Source organism: Pipra filicauda, unplaced genomic scaffold (genome assembly GCF_003945595.2).
Source record: "Pipra filicauda isolate LSUMZ 115617 unplaced genomic scaffold, ASM394559v2 scaffold164_size1636381_pilon, whole genome shotgun sequence".
Classification (NCBI taxonomy): Eukaryota; Metazoa; Chordata; class Aves; order Passeriformes; family Pipridae; genus Pipra; species Pipra filicauda.
In genome coordinates, this window is record NW_024104151.1 from 1,017,151 (window position 1) to 1,034,106 (window position 16,956).

Genomic DNA, 16,956 nt, shown 5'->3' on the forward strand with positions numbered 1-16,956 from the left:
TGCTTTGGGCATATCACAGTCACCTTCTGAGGTTAAAGCTCATGTCAAAAGGGCAACTGCGGTTTACTGGTTGAAAGATGGGCAAAATACAGCACCCAAAACTGGGCTATATATTTAAGTCACACAGACAATCTACAGGAAATTGAAAGATAAAAATTAATTCTCCCAAGTCTGGGGCCTCAGCTACAATCACAAAGTTTTTTACTTTCATTTACTTATACTATCATCAGGAACTGATTTTGTTAAATCTCTAAAGGTCGCAGTGCTTCCTATAGCAAGAATGAGACAGCGCAGTGGCCCATTGCCTGCTACACTTGCCATGATAAAACCACTTGTGTTAATTTATATACCCAGGAAACTCTTCTTGCAGTTTACTTTTGCTTGCTCCAGTTGTACATTCCCCACCAAATAACTAAATCTTTATATCCCACTGAAAACCATGATGTATCCTCAATTTGCTTGAAGATTGACCTAAACAGGAGTGTTTTGATGCCAGACCTTGACTCATGGAAGGGTACTTCACTCTGGATTTAGGACTGCAACTCTGTAAACCAGGCAAGTATGCTGTGTCATGGTAGTGTGTTGATTGTTTGTGGTATACAAGTTTAAACTGCTAATGTGGTGGAAGAATTCAGAGCCATCCTTGTAACTGTCAGATGAAAGGTCACTGAAGTTTGGGAACAAAAGAAATACTTGTTTGTGAAATTTTCTCTTTTGGTTTTGGTCTTAATCCTTTTTCTGACCCAGGTCCAGGGGTGGCATCAGCCAGTGCTGGGAGGTCTGAGGTCCCCGGGTCTCCTCAGCAGCTGCTTTGCACAGGTGGGAGCTCTCCTGTGTCACGGGTGGAGATTGATGTGATGCTCCTTGGGACGCCCTGGGCCTTCACTGTGTGACACTGTTGTCACCTTGGCTGGGGCCAACACTGGAGGAGCAGGAAAGGGACAGAAGGGCTTGTGCTCTGAAATGAAGAGAACTGAAATTATTTGGCTGAGCACTTTTCACTCAGCTCCAATTGTAATATTTTAAAATTGTATTAAAATGCAAACTGATGGACAAACACTTCTGGAGTGCCTCATGCACAGCTATGAAGAAGATTTTCATCTTTTCCACAGAGAGGTAGTATTGTTGTGCCTGTCACTTTAGATTTGACTTCTGGTCTTTTAAAATGCATTTTTCCAGTTGATTTGTGTGCTATTTTAATTTTCTATTCTCTGCAAACAAACAAGTAGTGACAATTCCAAACAATTATTTTAGTAATGGTATGAAAAGCTGATGGGTACTATCAGTTGTAGGAAGAATCTGAGGTATGTCTGATAGGAAACTCACTGAAAATAACATGACTTTATATGATAACCAAGTGGTGACTTGGGATTCAGGTATCTGAGTAAGAACCTATGTTCAATTTCTTGTAATTTTTAATTTTCATACACCTCATTTTACATTTACTTTGTGAAAAATTAATTTCCTAATTTTATTTTCATCCTTGCTACTTGTTTTTTGCTATTTGACTCTGCAAGAGACCAGCTTTTCACTTGACTGTTCCTCCAGACTGTGCTGCCAGTGGAGGGAAGGGTCCAAGGAGGGGTCTGAGTCTGCCTGGGGACTGCTCAGGTTGCTATTTTTCATTCACTCCAACCTTCAAGGACAGTGATTTTTCTGTTTTGTTTTGTTTTATAATTGTTTTCTCCCTAACAGGGCTGAGCATCAGTTCATCATGACAGTTTCCCCACCCATTCCTGTGTCTCTTGCTGCTGTTCCAAGCACAGGAGAAGCACTGTGGGGTTGGGAACAGTGCTTCCAGCCCTGGGAAGCTCTCAGACTCTGCCTCTCCCCTCTCATTTTTTTAATGTGGAATAGTTATACTTCCCAGAGTCACTGTGCTGCTGCCAGGATCACTGATTTCCTTGACATCATTTCTACCCAGCGTTAATAATATTGCACTTTTTTTGTTGAAAACTACTAAAAGCGTTCTCAGAGTGCACCGTGACTTTGATATCTGAATTACAATGTTAGCTGCAGATAGCGAAGGCAGAGAATTATAATCATCAAGCTGATTTTCTTTCTTTCCAACCATTAATTTCTGTCAATATTAAGAATTTTGGGGATGGCGCTGAGACCCCTTTGCTGTGCAGTGGTAGAGCTGCCTGGCATGTTTCAGGCACAGCTGGGATGTTTGCTCTTCTTTAGCGCAGTTTTGGAGACAGGTTTTATATCTTCATATGCCACTGTGACTGATTTATGTTTATTATTTGTCTCTAAATTTTTTTAAAAACTTTTCAACTTAACCACTTTCTGACCATGATAAAAACATGTGCTAGAAATTGTGCATGACAGAAAGGTCAAGCTCAGTCCAAAGATTTCTTCTTGGAAAGTGGCTGAGGAAGCAGGTTTTACCATGTGCTCTGAGGATCAGCAGACCTGGATCCCCATCAGTCAGTGACAGAAGGTAACTCCAGAGCCAGGGGGCTGAAACCTTCATCTTCTTTCCCAGGATAGTTAAATTAAATGGCAATGAACAATTGGACGGTGTGGAAATCCTAGAATCTCTCAATGCTTGCACTACGTAACCCCCTAATTAGATTAAAATGAAGGGAGGGATGAAGGAAGATGTGTAGGAAATCAGGCTGCCATGAGCCTGCTATTGACAGACTTATTCAAAGAATCTGTGCTGTTTGGCTTCAGTGAATTATAACCTTAGCTGAGAGATTTATAAAGATATATAAGAACATGTTTGGCACTTTAGGCTGTTTGAAATTTTTACCCTGAATTTTTTACCCTGAATTTTTTATTGGTTCCAGCTCTAAAATAGTGCAAACCATTTCTGTAACTCTCTGAACACTCTTGATATGGACTAGTTATATATCCTATCCCTGAATAACTGTGCATGAATAATGTTTTCTATTTGATTCTGCACAGGTTGGAGGACTCCACAATGACCCTTGAATATTAACAAAACTGGGAAAAGAAAGGCAATGCAACAGTAAATCACAGATTTAAGGGGAGTGAACTCGAGTAGTAAATCCAGAATTATTGAATGAGGGTTCATTACTGTGTGCTGTGAGCGCTGTGTGATTAAAGAATTGGGCCAGATTTCCTGTGGGACACTGGTAAAATCACAGGGGTTTTGTCACAGCCACATCAATATACTGCAAAGAAAAATGTGAAGCTAGAAATGTTTATGATTAGGCATCAGCAACTCAAAGGAAACAATCAAATTATGTGGTTGCCGATGACACAATGCTCCCTGTGAAGTCAGCAATTAAAGCTAGTGTGTCACTCCCAGGAATAATTTCTGTGGATGGAGTGTCAGGACCGGTGAGGGCTGCTCAAGGTGCCTTGTTCTGTCATGCTGCTCAGGCATCAGGTCCCTGCTCCCACCCTGACAGAGTGTTACCTGATAACAGCTCGGGATTCGGTCCTTCAGGTGCTGGTGAAGAGTGAACATCCAAGCAAGTTATTCCCAGTGGTTCTCCAAGTTCTTGGCAGCATCCAAGCAGCTTTCCTGGCAGTCACAAGTCCTGAGAACTCAGTTCTCAGCCATCATCTGTGCTCTTCTATCAGAGTGCAAACTTGCAACAGACTGCCCAGCACTTCAGCAAATTTTTACATTAAATTGGATGATAATGAACTACAGAATTTTACGACATGGCCGTGTGCATGGCCTGTTTTTCTAGCAACATGCCTCCATATTTCCTGTTCCACTAATTTTACTGGAATTTTATCAGTGGGCTTTTAGTGATACTGGTAAATCCCTGTGACTGTAGGAAGCCGGGTGAACAATAACATGACATGCAGTTGTAGACCCCTGTGACTGATCACTGATGTCACAAGGACATGGTCCTTTACTATATTACTTTCTCAGCCCTAAGTAGGCTATAGGGGCACTCGGGCAGTGGTTTTGGTAGATGGCTTTAGTTAGCACTGTAAAGGTTTGCTCACAAAGTAATCTGTGACCATTACAAAGAGTTTTCAGTCTTAGTTGCTGCCTGTTCTTTTGCTTTCACCTATTTTCTGGCTTGACACTTTACTGGCTATTTGGAGACCTGTTTACCAACAGGAATTGTGGATGCTACCAAAAGAGTTGGAGTATTTGAAGGCACATGCCAACAGTCTCATGCTTTGCCAGCTCTGGGCAGTGCCAAAGTCAAGATTTCACATCAAAGGGAAACACACTCTGGACTGTTTTCACATCTTACTTATTAACAGAAACTAGAAATGATCAATACATTCAGTGGTACAAAATATGGGACTGAACTCTGTTCTTGTTTAAGACTGGTTGAAAACAGCTCAAGGACAAACCAAGAGAAGACCACTGTCCTGATTCTCTGGGGGGCTGGAGGTGATGTTCTGGTATGAGGACTGGCTGGGGTCACTTGGTCTGTTCAGCCTGCAGAACAGGAGACTGAAGGGAGACTCATTGCAGTTACAACTTCCTTGGGAGGGGCAGAGGAGGGGCAGGCACTGATCTCTGCTCTGTGGGGACCAGGGACAGGTCCCAAAGGAATGGGATCTGCTGTGTAAAGGGAGGTTTAGGTTGGATATTAAAAAGAGCTTCTTCCCCCAGAGGGTGGCTGGGCACTGAACAGGCTCCCCAGGGCAGTGGTCACAGCACCAAGGCTGACAGAGCTCAAGGAGTGTTTGGATGATCCTCTGGGGCACCTGGTGTGATTCTTGGGGATGGTCCTGGGCAGGACTAAGGATTGGACTCGATGATCCCTGTGGGTCCCTTCCAACTTGACATATTCTGTGATTCTTGTTGCAGTCAGGTCTTTAAATCCCACAGCTTCACTTAACTTGCTTAAACCACGGAAAACAATGATAAAAATCAGATAATATATAAATAATACTTTTAATAGGGTGATTTTTCCCCCCTCCTCTGGGCTGGATTGATGCAAACAGAATCCCCTCTGATGGGCACCTTTCTGGGTATCTCCTTTGGGTGCAGAAAGCTGTCTAGGGATCTGTTCCCAGTGTCCCATGCTGCTCCTATATGCTGCCTCCTGCAGAATATAAAAGTTTTCTTGAAGCCAGACCCATGAAGCAAAGATGTGGGGTTTTCCCTGAAGTCAGAGTTTGCTGGACCTGCCTTGTCCTCTTACCTGGGGCTGTGTCCAGCGCAGCGTCAGCAGTGTGTTGTGCGTTAAATAGAGGTTTGTACTCTGTGCCAGGCTGTAAAATGTCTGTGTGATGTGAGTCATCCCACCAGAAACAGACCCCAAACAATCAACAGCTTGTTGCATTGTGTCAGAAACAGTTTGGACAGGAAACGGGGGTTTTTTGGCTTCAGTACACAAAGTGAACCCCTTGTGAAAAGAATTTGAAATTTCAAGTGGAAAATGTGGAAGGAGGGAAGAATGTATGAATACTGCCAAGAAACAGACTCACTTCTTTGGCACAAAATGTGAAGAAGTTTTTCCAGCTGGTGGTGGGGGACCCAAAAGCAATGTGGTGGTAAAAAGTGAATAAACTAAGTTGTCTTTTTATTCTCATTAGTATGAGTCATTTTCAAGTAAGCTGATAATATACAGTATGTTGAAAAATCCCTTTTGGGTGACAAGAGCAAGAACAAAAAGCAGATTCTGTGTTTGTCAGACCCATACATCCACGTTTCACTGGTGAAAACAAGCAGAGCAGGCAGTGCCTTTGAAAGGGGCTATAGGTGTATACAATGAGCTCATCTGGGTCCAGGTGCAGCCAGCAAGGAAACATCTGATATTGCCGAGTTCCTTAAACTTCAAATGCTGGTACTTCTAAAAAGTGAGTTATTTAATGTAAGTGTTAATACCAGACAAGAAAGAGAACTGTTTTTTATAGCCTAAGAAGTCATGTGCTTTCTCAATAAAAATACAATTAACTATTTCATACCTTTGCACACCAGAAGAGGATTCTGATGATGTAGAACCTGTGACATTATCCCTCTATACTCTGCTGAAACAAGAAACTATGACAACATTGCCTGCCTGTAGTTTTACCAAAAACTGCACTGAGCTGTCCTCTGACTGCAAAACAGGCCCTCCCACACACAGTTTGGAGGCTGTTCCCAGCTGCTCTTTGCAGAACTTATCTCGATGATTTTCCTGACTTCATATCTCTAGGCTCTCTTGTAGAACTAACCTAAAGGGTGTCCAGCCCATGCCATGTTGGAGCAGAACTGGAGCTGCCCTCCTGCCCAGGGTGGATGGGTCCTGGCCACTGTGGGGGCTGGGAACAGCTTGTTTCCACCAGCTGGTGGGTGTCTGTGTGTGCACCTGGTGTAAGAAAAGGTGATGGTTTGTGTTCATGGATGTGTTGAGAACTGGTCTTGGGCAAGGAAATTGATTCAGGCTAAGCAAAACATTAATTGAGTATTAATAAGGGAGAATAGGCCTCCTACTGCACTCCAAATTAATTTTTTTCTACATTGTAAAGCAGGAATTAATTTTTTTTCCACTGTTTTGCCTCCTTTTAAAAATTGTTTACAATTTTAAGCAGCCTTTAAAGTTGGTAAAGAATTAAGGCAGTAAATGATCTCCTTTGTAGTGCTGTTAAGTTTTGAGGGCATCAGCGTAGTTTAACACATTTGGGAGGGAATTAAATAACAGTTTGTTAACAAAACTTTAGACCAAGTTCCACTGTCTGCACATGTTTATCTTCTTTAATGCAGACACCAAATCTCTTCAGATTTTAAAGGCTGTTTTACACTTGTTTCTCAGTTTCCAGTGTTAAAGAAAACTCCTCACAAATATCGTCTAAAATTCTTACATTCTGGCCTTTGCTGGCGTATTTAGATCCTGAAATGCATCGTTCATCCCTCTTGAGTCCCTTTGTGCAGGACTAGAAATAAATTACCCTGGGTCAAGTTCTGTTTATACAGTGGACTGCTCTTGCAGAATTACCTTCTTGACTTAATAGCTTCCTTTTGGATGACATTTCTGCCAGAAAGAAGACAAATTGGCTGAGGTCAGCACGCGGATCAGCTCAGTGTGTAGGAGGAAATTGTAGTGGATCAGCTAAATTGCAGCGGGTCTGGGGCAGCACTGGGCAGCGTCGGCCCGTGCCGGCACCGTGGGCTCTGCACCAGGGTCATGCTGTAGTGTGGCCAATTCCAGCCATTCCAGAGTCTGAGGAATTCAGCTGGTGCAGTGACTATGAATTAGATCAGCAGAGTGATTCTTTTGGCCTAACGCTGACGTGTGCAGTGGTCCTCCAGACTCCTTGTGTTAAACCCAGCATTACCTGGCCATATCCAAAGTGCTCGCAGGTCTCTGCAGATGTCGCACAGTGTGATATTACTGCACCTTCCTCTCACCCATTCCTGTGATCTTCTTTGAAATCGTTGTCTTACAAGTAGCTGGGAGCTGAAATCTCACAGCTGGGCTTGTTCTCATCATCCACAATGACGAGGGGGGGATGCTGAATTTGCTTCCTTTTGTGTGACATCAGGGCACAGGACTGAAGGCCCTGTAAGATCCCATAATACTACTCCTGATGACCTTGGTCCTGTTCTGTGTACATCTGTATGTTCTATAGAACACATTGTGTTATGTTATACAGAACGCATTATATATTTATTACATATTTAGCATATTTCTTTTACTTACATGTATAAACCCAAGAAAATCTGAATTGCTGGGGAATAGTTCTGCTGAAGTCACTGGCTTTATATTTTATGGAACTGGTGGCAAGAGAGCAGTTGTGGCTACAGGCACTGGTCAGAGTGGCACCAGAACTTTTGCAGAGCCGTTGCAGAGGAGCTTGGAAAGCTGAGCTGCCCCTCATCACTGTGCCCATCTCACACGATACCCCATTCCCTGTGGCAGGGGCAGCCTGGGCCACTGTTGCAGTGATGTTGCTGCACCTCAGCCCCATGCAAAGTGCACCCCCACAGCCTGTGCACGTGGAGAAAAGCCTAAAGTCCAAATGCATCATGTTTAAAATGATGGAGTTACCTTTTCCCTTTGCAAATTCTTCTATTTATTCTGTGTTCGACAACAGAAGAAATATAGAAGTCTCCTTTTAATTAAGCTCTTTATCCTTTGAAGTTATTTTGGATTTTTTTTCCATGTTGGTGATGTAATTTATGTAAATAATCATCTATCTATGAAAGGAGTGTGTCTGTCAAAAGCTAAAATAAAAAACATCCGTCATTTTGAAGTGATTAACATTCTCCAGATGTTTAAATCATCAGATTTCAGGAGTTTCCCTTTGTTGTGATAATGATATAGTATCCAGAACAAGAATGTTTACTTTTTTGTAGAGGTCAAACACAGATTTTTCACAATCCTATTAAAGCATGCAGTTTATTGTAATTGTATGTGTAGATGAAAGCATATGCAGTTATTATTATTTCCCTTAATTGTAAACTGCTGCTGGTAATTTTACTGTAAAGCTGAAACAAAAGGAGCATAGTTGAAAGGACCACCACTGCCCACTTATGTAATCAATTTATAGATGTCAAGTTTGTACCAAGATGGTTATCCCTTTCCCTCAAAGCACCGGTGACAGGCTACCACCCTGCAGCACACCCCCCTGCTCTAGGGGCTGCCGGGGCTACAGAAGATGTAGCTGATAATGTTAAGTGACAGCTCTGAACGACTGCAGTCCAACGTGCTCAGCTTCAGGCTGCAGGGAAGAAGGAGACACACATTCCTCCCTGCTGCTGGACCTGTGGCTGACCAAGAAAACTTTACCTGTCCTCCGCCGGCCAGCTTGCTGTGGTGACTGGAACCACAGCAACTTTCTCTTCCGTAGTCCTTGCAGAGCAACACCCTTCAATTCATAAAACTGGACAATGCGCAAGACGCGTGGATCCAGCAAGTCACCCCATTGGCAAACTGCCCAGAGCTGACAAAATACACCCAGAGAGGGTTTGAGGGGGCTCATGGGTGATGGCAGCTGGCTAACCATTTTCAGTGTTTGTTTTTAACAAAACCTCTCCTGAAATATGAATTTAGAAAAAAATTCTCTAGAAAAGTACTAGATAGTTTTACCAGCCAAGTAACCACTGTTTCTGCCCCAAGATTTCATTTGAGCTGAGATGTTACCTAAGGATTAGTAATGTAACATTAGAGATGTAACAGTTTTTCAGTTGATGGAAGGTTCTTGTCAGATGAACGCATACACCCTGTGGGAACGTGCCAAAGGCAGGGGCGGGCTGGGGCTGTGACCATCACTGTTCTCTGTCCCCAGTTCCCCCTCAGGGCTGGTTTTGGCACCTGTGCCCCCTGTGGCTCCAAATGAATGTTCTTAGAAAGAGCCACAACCTACTGGAGCAATTTCTTCCCTGTCCCACCCAGAACTCATTTCTCTAAAGCTGCCTTTGGATGGAGTCAACAAGGGGAAATTCCAGCAGTGTGCCAGGCTCCAGTGCATGCTGGGAGGAATGTGCCTCTTCCCAAATGTTGCCTCATCCCCTTGCTGGCCTTTCCACCACGGGAAAAAGGCAGGTAAGTGAAAACTGTGTTTTGTGGAAGAAGAGAATTTCACTCCTCTCCGGGGATCCTTACAATACCACACATGATTAAGTCTCTAAAATGTTAGTCTATTTTTTTTTTTCTGGTTTCTTGGATGTCATCTTGCCTCAGGAAATATGAATGAGAAAGCTTGCTGCAGTAAAGCTTTGTAAGTCTAAGCTGTCCTGAAGTAAGTTTTCTGTGGCAAGCAACCTTTACAGCATCATATATGGACTTATTTAGGATGACCAAAATAACTAATTAAGAACTTTAAGATTTATGTGCAAATAAACCAGCAAATTCCACCAGAGACTTGCTGGATCTGAGCCAGACCAGCTGAGGAGCTGGGGTGCATGGGGAGAGAGAAAATACACATGTGGGTGAAGCTCTGAGTGCTGATCCCATGGTGGCTGGGGAGGCAAAGGGGCATGGCAGGTACAGGGCACAGGGCACGGGACATGGGAGTGGGACACGGTACAGGAGGGTAGGGGGATGGCGCAGATGGAAGGGTTGTTGCTGGCTACATGTCAATATTTTGATTGCTCTTGTGAGACTTTTGTCACACCAAACTTGCATGTACTTTTCCTTACCTCAGACAGGAGAGATGGACAAGGACAACTATGCGGGGTCACGTTTTGTATAATTTTGCATCTTTTTCTCTTCTGCAGTTCCATTGGCCTGATTGTAATAGATGCATTAGCACAACTTACAAAGCTGGTAATAAGTGGTCAGAGCTCATTGCAGGTTTCCTGAGCCCTCACCCATAGACGTGATGAGCTGTGTGGGGTCTGGTTCTCCATTTCTAGAGCTTCTGTGGCACTCAGCTGCTCCACCAGCTTTGTGGGCACAAATACCTCACTGGTAAGTGTGGACATGAGGATGGGGTCAAACGCCTCACTCCATCCTCCCTAGAAACCAGTGCACCTCAGAATAGATGTAATTAATTATGCAAATGCTCCCATTACAGATGAGGCGAGCTGCTCGGATGGGCAAGTGCAACGAGGCACATTTGTGTAAGTAGAAGGAAAGTAGTGGATGGGTTTGGTTTCTCAGCCCTGGGATCAATGGGAATAAAATGGTTCTCAGCTGAAAAGTGATGTTAGTAATATCCAGTGTAAGTGATGAATTAAAGTCAAAGGCTCTCTTCTGTCTTTGTCCCACCTCAGCATTGCGCAACAGCCTTGTGCAGTTCCTTTGGACTCTTTGTGCTTATTGAAGAGGTAAATACAGTGCAGCACAGCTTTCTGAGTTTGTGCTTTGGGTTTAAGGCTGGTTTCTTAACTGCTTGTGATGTCCTGGCAGAAATGTGCCTTTTATCATCACCCCGAGTGCCTTTTGCAGAGCTGGTTCTCCCATTTGTTCCCGAGGGCATGTAGCACTGTGTCCTGGTGCTGCCTTCAGAGAACAGTCCATGTAGGTGCTCTGTAAGAACATACCACAAATACAGGTTTAAGAAAGCAAATAATATTTGCAAATAATATGCATTTTGGCTTTGCTGTGCATTCTCTCTGAGCCTGCCTAAAGTGGGGTTTTCCTGGTTAATGCTGAAACAGATTCTTCCCTTTTCTGAAGTAATTTCTCTTTGAGAGTCTTCCATTCCCTCATTCACGCTGGCTTGCTAATTGGCCTAGGAGATGAGCTGGTGGTATTGCTGATGTTCTCCTTGATGTACTAGACCCTCCAAACTGATGCTTCGAAAAACAAATGGCTGCAAAACAGGTGAGTTACAGACCTGTACTAAATACCTGTTCTGCTGCATTTGCAGTCTCCAGCACCAGGAAATATGAGTTCTGTTATTTTTACACCTCCTGTTTTTGCACACAGTTGTCAGCATCGCCTTACATCACGTTATATGGCATTACATGGTATTACATCACTTTACCTGGCATTACATGGCACAACCCGGTCCCTGCACTCCCAGGGCTTGTCACACCATTGCAGTTGGGGATTTGGTGCATTTCCACTCACCATGGTTTTAGGAATGTTCCAGTGGCCCATGGAGGTGTGCTTTATTGGATTAGCTGACATAGAGTTCCTGCCTGCAGATGGACTATGAGGCAAAACTCAGCTATTTCAGAGCAGAAGTGATTAAAGAAATGAGATTGATGTCTGTGGCTTCCTGCAGATGTGTTGATGTGCTCCTGACCCTGAGGTGCTGGCAGGGTCTGTGGTTGGACTGGAGCAGGGTGGCCTGCTGTAGCTCTGTTGCCTTTTCTGCACTGGCCTCACTGGCCGCTCCTGGGTGTGGGCTGGGGGCCGGGGTGAGCCCCATGGTCTGCCAGGCACCAGGCCCTCAGCTGTGCTGCTAGAGCCAATTTGGGAGGAGCTCTAAAGTAGAATATGCCAGCTAAACAGATGAGTTCTGGAAAGAAATGATATAAATACAAGTTCTTGGCTCGAATCTAGTTTTCAGGCAAACAAAACTCTAAACTCCAGCACCCAGAAACCCATCAGTGCTTCTGGCTGACTTCAGCCCTTTGAACAAGTCACTTCATCCCTGTTTCTCAAGTAACTACAGATCTGATATGTGTGTGGAGCCAGATGACAACCTGCCAGCCTCAGCTGCCTTCTTTCAACTTCATACTTGGAACTAAACTTCACACAATATTTTCACAGACATTCATCCCCCCCACTCTGAAAGAATGAAAAAAAAGCAAAAGGAGAAAAAAAGGAAAGAAAAAGCATGAGGAAGGAAAGGCGTGGGAGGAGAAAAGACAAACACAAAATGCAGTTCACTTAAAAATATCTCTGCTTGATGGAGGCTAAAAGGTGGCAGCTGTGCCAAAGTAGTGGACCCTAAATCGCTGAGCAAAAAAGAGCAGGGAAAGCTCTGATTGCTCCCAGTACTGTGGTGAATGTGTGCTCTCAGCCGCAAATCAAGCAAGCTTAAAAAAAAAAGAGAAAAAAAAAAGACTCAATCAAGGCAATAATGGCCTCCACTTCACAATCAGACAAGTGCTTCTACTTCAGAAATCCTACCATTTAAGGCTGATTGCTAACCCTGGCCTCATTTCTAATCTAAAGGGCGAGTAATAATTTGGAAAAGGAATTATAACAACTTCCCAACCATTTGGTAAATCGTCATTATTTTAAAGGGGTGTTGGAAGGCTGTTGCTGTTTGTCAGGTATTTTTTTCCTGCTGCTGCTCTCCCACTTTCACCACCCCTTTTCTCCCTGATCTTGTACTGGAAGGGAAGGGATATATGATGAAAATATGTAAGAAAGAAAAGTCCAAAGGGGTCCTCTATGGTGTGTAGAAGATTACATGAAGCAGAGAGATGAAATGGCCCTTCCCTTTGCTACAGTAGAGTGCCCAGAGCTTTGTGCTGGGATCAGCAGCTGTGCTGAGCAGGGACGCCGTTCCCAGCCCAGGGGCTTCTACGTGATCTTTCCCTGGAGTGGGAAATCTTCTGCTTTAGGAACTTCCCAAAGGAAAGGACAAGGAGTACCCACGCAGGTGGATGGGTGATGTTGGGATGCTGGTGCAGTGAAGGGCTGCTGCCCACCCAGCCCCACAATGGAGCCACTATGGCCCTTGGCCTCTCCTCGTCAGGGGCCACCCAGCCAATGGAATGAACTGGTACTCTGCTGCCCAAATCCTGCCTGGACTGCCTGGGGTAGGCAGAGAAACATTAACCATTTAACCCATAGGTTATCCTGATAGGAAGTGCCAAGTGTATTAGTCTGGAACCCTGGTAGCTGAGCTGTGTTTATTGTACTTGCTTTCCTGGTTCAAGCAGGGAGAACTGCATCTATAAATATTTCAGTATTTATGTGAATATTTATTCCATCATCTTCTGTAAGTTTGTTGTGATTTTCACACACACATCGCAGTCAATCTTAGAGGTCTTTCCAACCAAAATGATTCTATGATTCTAGGATTTTCTACTGAGAAAACTGAAACAAGAGGACTCAGACAATGTGCCTTCCAGCCGTGACCTGAGAGGGCCACAGCTGCCCTGGGCAGAACCCAGGGCTTTGTCTGGTGCTGCTGTTCTCAATGACAGAGCATTTAAAAACAGATGCAACATGACACAGCAAAAGAGCCAGGGGGGACCTGTGCTGGGGGGACCTGTGCACAGCTTCACCTGGGTTATCTAATCCTGTGGAAATCTTGATGGTGCTTTGATAATAGCAGATATTAGTGATCAAAATACCTCTTATTTCAGTGATTCAAGGACAAAATGGGATGCCATTGTCTCCCTGGATGAATGTGAGGTGTTTTATGAAAGGGACGATCACTGTGTTTGGAGGATGACAAAATTTCCTTCTCTGCCTCTGGAGGTAATGGCAGCATTGGCTGTAATGCAGCACTGTGTCCCTTACTCCTGCTTTGTGCTGTGAAGGGATCTGTGCCACAGTTATTTACATCTGTATTTTAAATATGATTTGAAAAGAGACTGATTCAAAAATTTTCAATGACCCAGTGAAATCTGAACTACTTATTGCAAGACAAGAAGTATAATGCTTCAATCAAAATAGCAACTTGGAATGTGTTTTATTAAACAGAGTTCATTTAATATTACCCCAGAGTGCTGTGGATGTGAAAACACATTCTTGAATTTGAACTTTCATATTTAGGTAATAGGAACAAGGAAAAAATGGTAATTTCTAATATTGCACATTTTGGGCCAAATTCTGATCCCATATAGAACTACCCATGGCATTCCTGCATGTTTTCCAAAAGCAGCCTGTCCTTGGGTCCTGTCTGTCACTACGAGGTAAAAATGTTACAGAAAAAACAAGTAGACCCTGCACAGAGGTCTGCATAAAATCCTGCTGGATTTTACTTTCCCGTCACTGTCTCTGCAGAATTTCCGAGGTGAGTGTTTGCAGTGAGAGGAAAACAAAACCAAGCTCAGGCTCTGTGCAATCGAAGAAAATTCTGAAATAATATGCATCGAGAGATGCAAAATAATGGAAAAACGTGGATTATATGCATAAATTCTGTGTGCATTTCACTTCTAAATATTCCTTGATTTTTATCAGCAATGTTATGCAAAAATATTTAAATGAGCAGATTATAAAAGAGCAGTGCTGCCCGTGTAATATCGATGCAGAATCGATCGGGGACGGGCAGCTGGGAAGCGATGGGGCCATTTATATCTCCATTAGCAGAGAATTGCTGGTCATCTCAAGGAAAACTGCCGGTTTTTGCTTGCCGGCAGTTCGATATTTCAGGTTGGCTCCTGCTGCCAACCCGAGCGTGACTGCGGAGAGCCACTGATCTCTCGCACGGACCCTGGGGTGAGCTCACCGGCCCCGAGCGCACCGGGGCGGGGAGCGGGACCGGCGGCCGCGGGGGCTCCGCCGCTCGCTCGGTTCCGTCGCTCGGTGTCCCCGCTGGCCCCGTCCCCCGCTCCGGGTCCCGCCGCTGCCCGACACCCACCAGGGGGTGAAGCTCCGGAGGGACCGGCGGGCCGGGGCAGGCGCGGAGAGCTGCAGTCCCCGTGCGGTGTTAAAATACGGTAAAAAGGAATTTTATTAGGTGCTTATTTAGAGAAACGAAAAATCCTACTCTGTTACACACGGAGCGAACTCCGGTGCCTGTATTAATTGTCGCCCGCCGTCAGCGCGGGTTGTGCCGACACCTTCCACCCCTGCCCGAATCCCTGAGGCAGAGCGGGGATGTCACCTGCGCACGGAGGGGATGTACCGAGCAGCGCTGCGCCCGCCGCCCGGTGCGGCTGCGGGAGAGCCCGGCGGTGCCGCCGGGACGGAGCGGGTATCTGCTCCTGCGCGGGTATCTGCTCCATGCAACCACCGGGCTCTGAGCTGTCAGAATTCCTTTGCAAAAAACCCAATTACAGTACCTATAAAACTTGGTTTTGAGAAAAAAATATTTCTCTTTTCACGGGATCCTGCAGAAAATGAAAACAAAATAAGATTTTTTCCTTTCAGTATAAAATTGACCACAATAGTGTATCTGCTCAGGTACCATAAATACACTGCACCCAGAAAGCAAAATAAAAGCGTTTGTGTAATTTGGGTGGTGTTTTCTGATTTAAAAAAAGAGTTGAGGATTCTCTGACCTTGACACCAGGTAGCTGCCTGCTGCCACACCACAGCTGGCATGTTTGACAGCAATTCTTACAGGCTTTACTTTCTCTTGATATGAAGAAATTAAGTGGGCAGCTCGGGAAATTTAGGCATGTGATTATCTAATTTTTTTGGAGGCACAATTTTTTTTTCAAAGGCTCTTTCACAAAACCCCCAGCATGCTGCACTGAGAAAATTTCAACTATGGGTAGAGCAGAATTAAAACATTTCCCCTAATATCCCATTACGTAAAATCGAATTGACAGCGCGTTGCAAAGTAGTTGTGTATTTTCAGTAACCAAAAGTACCAAAGAGCTGCTAAGCCTCCAGTGCACAGTACCTTTAATACAATAAAGCAATTTTAAAAACTTGAGACCGAATTTCATACAATTGTATGTTGTTGTTAAATGTGTGAACTTGGGCAAATTCAAATCAAGCCCTGGCAGGAGTGGAGGATGAGAGCTGAGAAGCTGCCCCGTCCACAGAGGTTTAGCCCCACATGAAAACACCGATTTCAGTGCACTCTGTAGCTGTTACTGTCATCCTCTCGTAAACTGATTTAAGTACTTGAGTTTCAGAGGAAGAAGCTATTTCAAGCGAATACTTGTGTGTATGACATCTGTGATTTGCATGTACAGAATTATCCTGGTGAATCAGTCAAGTGACTTTGTGCCCAAGTGCCTGGATGCACTGGGGAGCACAACGGGCGTGGAACCTGCAGAACAACCAGCTGGGAACACTGTGGCTCTGATTTGAGTGGTTTCCTGGTGTGGATGCAAAATGCTATGGATGAGAAAAGACTAGCAGTTGCTGGAGTGAATGAACCCATCTGCCTCCCTCGAAACAACTGAGTGCACAGGGCATGAAATTGTAATTTTAAAAAATTTAACACAGCAAGAGCAGATATGAAAATTGAGATGAAAATACCTTTTAGGTTAATTAAGTGGCTAAGCACACTTACAAATGGTAAAGATTTGCCAGTTTTAGAAGTCTTGTTGCTTATCAGTGGATTTTCCTTTGGCCATGACCCCCAGAGTCACCTTTTCAGCAGTGCTGCCTCCCACTGCCTGTGGCTGCTCTGCCCGCTGGCTGCCTGCACTCTGCAGCTGCAGATGGCATTTACAGCCCAACAGAATTGCTTAGAACAGCTGGAAATGAAACACAACTTGACAAAATTAACTTCAAAAAGAACAGGTGTAACTTGGGTGAGCCTGGGATAAGGTGTGGTGATCCCCAGTGTACGGGCAGGGAAGGGCCGGGAAGGGCAGTGGTGCACAGAGGAGGTGGTGCTGGGGCTGTGCTCCTTCCTGGAGTGGCTGCAGGGTGTTGAAACCACCTCAGCATTGCCCTCTGCAACCTTGGATGCAGTGTAAAAAAATCAGACAATCCTTGTAAAAACTGTTCTACATTTTAAGCAGTGAAGTAACAAAATTCCCTGATCCTTCCCTGAGAATCATGAGACTGTTTATTTTTCTTGTTGTGGGGT